Below are 6,000 nucleotides of genomic sequence, written 5' to 3' on the forward strand. Positions count from 1 at the left end.
CAAAATCAATCCTTTGTCCACAAATCATTTATTTGATCACAAAGTAAACCATAGCTACAAGGTTCAATATGTACTTTGATCTCCATGGCTAAAACACTTTGTAGTCATGGGAGCCATGATCGTCGTGGCCGCTTCCGAAACCAATTCCGATGCTGCGCTACTCTGATTATTATGCTCAGGTTCATAAACCTTATCAAAATATATTGTCCTCCCACTCAAATACTTCACTAGAAACAATTTCTCGGAAATAAGAAACATTGACAAACACTTTTGTCTTTGTCTTGTGGGAAGAATTCCCAATTAAATCTCTGGGATAACCAACAAAGACATTCATCCGATTTTGGTTTGTAAACTCTTAGACCAAAATTTAAAGAAAGGACTATTAAGATTTATACCCATGCCATAACTCGTATGGTGTCATTTCAACGGATCATGATGATGCTCTATTTAGTGTAAAAGCGGTAGTCACTAAAGCATAATCCACAAAAATATAATGGCATCATAATATTTTATCTCATCATTAATCCAACAAGGTTTGGATACATCTCTCGGATACTATATCATCATTGTGATACTCCAAGAAATGTGAGTTGTAGAACAATTTCATGACTCTCTTAGATGTTCGCTAAAACTCGTAATTCAAATATTCTCACCATGATCCAATCATAGATATTTGACTTTTCTATTACGATGATTTCCACTTCATGCTGAAATTTATTTGAATCCATTCAAATGTTTCAAACTTCTTCCTTATTGAATATATCCACATATATACTCAATTCATTGTTGAAAGTTTTCATGAAGTATAAGAATCTCCCGCACACAACTATGCCCGAGTGAACCATATACATCATCATGTATTTTTTCACTAAGTTAGTTGCCCGTTCAACTCTTGGCCTATGAACGGTATTTTAATCATTCTCTTTAGAAAAGATTTGCAAGCGTCAAATGATTCAAAAATCAAATGACTCCAAAAATCCATTTACATGGAGTTCCTTCATGCGTTTCTTTCTAACATGACCTAAATGGCGGTTCCACAAATAAGTGGAATTCAAATCATTTGCCTTATGGCATTTTAGCGTCAGTGTTATGTATGTGTGTTTCACCATTAAGATTTATAATAACTTATCCATCGTACATGGAGTAATGTCATAATTTGAACAACTCATTGTTTTCATTTGACCAGAGCAAAATAACAATTATTAAGTTCTTTATTATAAATTCTAAGGGCTAGATAGAATGCCAACGACGAACATAATAACACTTTATTTTGTTCCAGACGTGCATTCCTATCATATTCCTTGTCATTCACTTAGGCCATTGTATTCTTGTATTGCGTTGTTTTGTATGACACTTCATACCAACCAATATAGTACTAATACCCAAGAATTTCATAGTGTGACTTAACTAGGAATACAACCATAACATGTATATCATTTATATACACCTGAGCTAGACTTTCTAGTCTTTTCTTTTCTTTTTGCCAAAATATCTTTTGCAGTTTCTCTTTTAGCATTCCTCATTATTCAGAAAACACTTCAACATCATTAACTTCTAGGTTTGTTGGTCAAATACCAATAACCTTGAGGTTCTTACTTTGAAGTTGATCATCATATGATAAGTGTTCCGGATTTCACTATTAGTAACCTTGTAATATGATGAACAATTTCACTCATAATTTTATCCATTGTATCATGATGACTTTCTCGAGACCATGTCTCGTACATGCTAGGCTCATAAAGTTTTAACCTTGGTATTCGCATGTGCAAATCGGCTTGCACCCGTTGTATGCACACGTAGAATCTATCACACCCGATCATCACGTGATGCTTCGATACGACGAGTCTTAGCAACGGTGCATACTAAGGATGATAACTTCATGGATATGCGAATATCGTTAGTGCCCCAATAGTTGGAGAATTGTGACGCCCTGGCGTCTTCAACCTTCATACATTCCCATAAAACTTATGAGTTTATGTAGTCTCACCATATAATATTCTATCATCTTGCAATAAGGTCTTAGATATCTCATATATCTCATACCTTGATTATTTCTGAAAACTAAATTTTCAGCTCCTTACTTTTCAAACAAATTTGAACTTCAAGTTTGACGGAGACAAGATAACTTTAGGTACTAATTGAAACCATAGCTCTCTGAATCAACAAAGTGAGTTTCACTAAATGTTTGCAATAAGACTTAATCATTTCTTGATTCATTAACAATACGGTACTAATCCGTAAAGTTTCTAGTCAGATTTTAACAGTATTTCTATCTCAATTATAAGACTAGCACATAGTAGTAAACGGATGCCAATACTACAAAATTAATTCAAAATACTACTCAGACTATGTTTATGATAATTAGTTCATGTTTTAATCTAATTACTAATGAACTCCCACTTAATACAACATCCCTCATAGTTGTAAAGTGGTACACGATCCAAATCCACTACACCAAAACCGATCATCACGTGAGATGATGTAGTTTCAATGGTGAACATCAACATGTTGATCATATCATCCATATGACTCGTGTTCAACCTTTCGGTTTCCATTGTCCCGAGGCCATGTCTGTACATGCTAGGCTCGTCAAGCAAACCCAAGTATTCCGCGTGTGCAACATTTCTTACACCCGTTGTATGTGAACGTTGAATCTACCACATCCGATCATCACGAGATGCTTCGAAACGACGAACTGTACAACGGTGCATACGAGGGGAGAACACTTTATTATCTTGATATTAATGTGAGGGATCATCTTATAATGCCACCGTCGCGATCTAAGCAAAATAAGATGCATAAAGGATTAACATCACATGCAATTCATATGTGATATGATATGGCCCTTTAGTCTTTGCGCCTTCGATCTTCATCTCCAAAGCACGGACATGATCTCCATCATCAACGGGCATGATCTCCATCATCGTCGGCGTAGCGTCAAGGTTCATGGCGCCGTCTTCATGATTGTCCTCCATGTAGCAACTATTACAACTACTTTGAAATACCTCTCAACATGAAATTTAAAGACAACCATAAGGCTCCTGCCGGTTGCCACAATACAATAATGATCATCTCATACATATTCATCATCACATTATGGCCATATCACATCACCAAACCCTGCAAAAACAAGTTAGACGCTCTCTAATTTGGTTTGCATATTTTACGTGGTTTAGGGTTTTCGATATAGATCTAATCTACCTACGAACATGAACCACAACATTGATACTAATGTTGTCAATAGAAGAGTAAATTGAATCTTTACTATAGTAGGAGAGACAGACACCCGCAAAGCCTCTTATGCAATACAAGTTGCATGTCGAACGAGGAACAAGTCTCATGAACGCGGTCATGTAAAGTTAGTCCGAGCCGCTTCATCCCACTATGCCATAAAGATGCAAAGTACTCAACTAAAGATAACAAGAGCATCAACGCCCACAAAACCATTGTGTTCTACTCGTGCAACCATCTATGCATAGACACGGCTCGATACCACTCGTAGGATAACGTTGCATAGAAAACAAAAATTTTCCTACCGCGAACACGCAATCCAAGCCAAGATGCAATCTAGAAGACGGTAGCAACGAGGGGATATCGAGTCTCACCCTTGAAGAGATTCCAAAGCCTACAAGATGAGGCTCTTGTTGCTGCGGTAGACGTTCACTTGCCGCTTGCAAAAGCGCGTAGAAGATCTTGATCACGATCGCTTCCGGCGCCACGAACGGGCAGCACCTCCGTACTCGGTCACACGTTCGGTTGTTGATGAAGACGACGTCCACCTCCCCGTTCCAGCGGGCAGCGGAAGTAGTAGCTCCTCTTGAATCCGACAGCACGACGGCGTGGTGTCGGTGGTGGTGGAGAAATCCGGCGGAGCTTCGCTTAAGCGTGCGGGATGTGGTGGAGGAGAGATACCGCTAGGGTTTGGGGAGAGAGGGGGAGGCTAAGGCGCCGGCCAAGGGCAGCCCTAGGTGGTGCGGCCAAGAGTAGGCAGCCCCCTCCCTCTCCTCCTCATTATATCGGTGGAAATCCCCAAGTGTTGGTATCCAAGTCTTCGAATAAGACCCCAACAATGAAACCTCCCATATGTAGGGAAACCTACCCAAGGTGGGAATCCCACTTGGGGTGGGATTCCCCCCTTCATGAGGGGGTTGGCCGGCCACCCTAGGGGAGTCCACCTTGGACTCCTCCCCTTTAGGGTTGGCTGGCCATGCAAGGTGGAGTCCCTCCGGGACTCTACTTTCCATGGTGATTTCTTCCGAACTTTTCTAGAACCTTCTAGAACCTGCCATAAATGCACCGGATCATTTCCAAACTTGGAATATGACTTCCTATATATGAATCTTATTCTCCGGACCATTCCGGAACTCCTCGTGATGTCCGGGATCTCATCCGGGACTCCGAACAAATATTCGAACTCCATTCCATATTCAAGTTCTACCATTTCAACATCCAACTTTAAGTGTGTCACCCTACGGTTCGTGAACTATGCGGACATGGTTGAGTACTCACTCCGACCAATAACCAATAGTGGGATCCGGAGATCCATAATGGCTCCCACATATTCAACGATGACTTTAGTGATCGAATGAACCATTCACATACGATACCAATTCCCTTTGTCACGCGATATTTTACTTGTCCGAGGTTTGATCTTCGGTATCACTCTATACCTTGTTAAACCTCGTCTCCCGACAAGTACTCTTTACTCGTACCGTGGTATGTGGTCTCTTATGAACTCATTCATATGCTTGCAAGACATTAGACGACATTCCACCGAGAGGGCCCGAGTATATCTATCCATCATCGGGATGGACAAATCCCACTCGTTGATCCATATGCCTCAACTCATACTTTCCGGATACTTAATCCCACCTTTATAACCACCCATTTACGCGAGTGGCGTTTGGTGTAATCAAAGTACCTTTCCGGTATAAGTGATTTACATGATCTCATGGTCATAAGGACTAGGTAACTATGTATCAAAAGCTTATAGCAAATAACTTAATGACGAGATCTTATGCTACGCTTAATTGGGTGTGTCCATTACATCATTCATATAATGATATAACCTTGTTATTAATAACATCCAATGTTCATGATTATGAAACTAATCATCCATTAATCAACAAGCTAGTTTAAGAGGCATACTAGGGACTTCTTTGTTGTCTACATATCACACATGTACTAATGTTTCGGTTAATACAATTATAGCATGATATATAAACATTTATCATAAACATAAAGATATAAATAATAATCACTTTATTATTGCCTCTAGGGCATATCTCCTTCACTTTGGCTCTGCGGAGTTTGGTTCAGGGCTATTCGGAGAGCTATCGGTATACTTAGATGAACTAGTGGACATGTTTCCAGCTGCATGCATGTGGTAAAATGGTTTGAGTAGCCGGAAACTAAATTAGCTAAGCTAAGTCGTCTTCTACGGGTCCGGTGGACTTACCGGCGATGGCGTGGTGGTTCCCCGTGGCGCCGGCGAGGTCGAGATCGCCGTACTTGGTGCGCAACACTCCGCTTGACCACGAATCGACGGCGGACCAAATTTCCCGATCAATCGCGCCAATCTCAGGATGAGAACGGCCTTGGAACAGAGGCGGACGAAGTTCTTTGGGAGAAAGTTCGCCGGAGTTGAGATCCGGTGGGCGGCGCTGGCGAGAGGTAGGAGACGAAGTGGTGAATGCGGTGAAAAGTGAAAACTTACCGAACGCGAGGGGTATTTATAGACCCCGCGCGGAGATTCATGAGCCGGATCCAACGGTGGAAACAGAACGGTCACACCGTTGGATGGCCGCCACGTGTCTTAGGTCATAGCGGTGAAATAGATGCAGTGGTAACCTAACTGCGCACCGCCGAAATTTCCGGCTAAGGATTCGCATCTCCGAAAATTTAGCGCGGAAAAAAGGAAGTTGAGCGCGACGTGGGTGAAAAATCTGCTAAGATACCGTTACAGAAGAACAAATGATTTCCGGTTGAGTGAAGTCGGAA

The sequence above is a fragment of the Lolium rigidum genome, chromosome 5 (assembly GCF_022539505.1).
Source record: "Lolium rigidum isolate FL_2022 chromosome 5, APGP_CSIRO_Lrig_0.1, whole genome shotgun sequence".
In the NCBI taxonomy this organism is placed as follows: Eukaryota; Viridiplantae; Streptophyta; class Magnoliopsida; order Poales; family Poaceae; genus Lolium; species Lolium rigidum.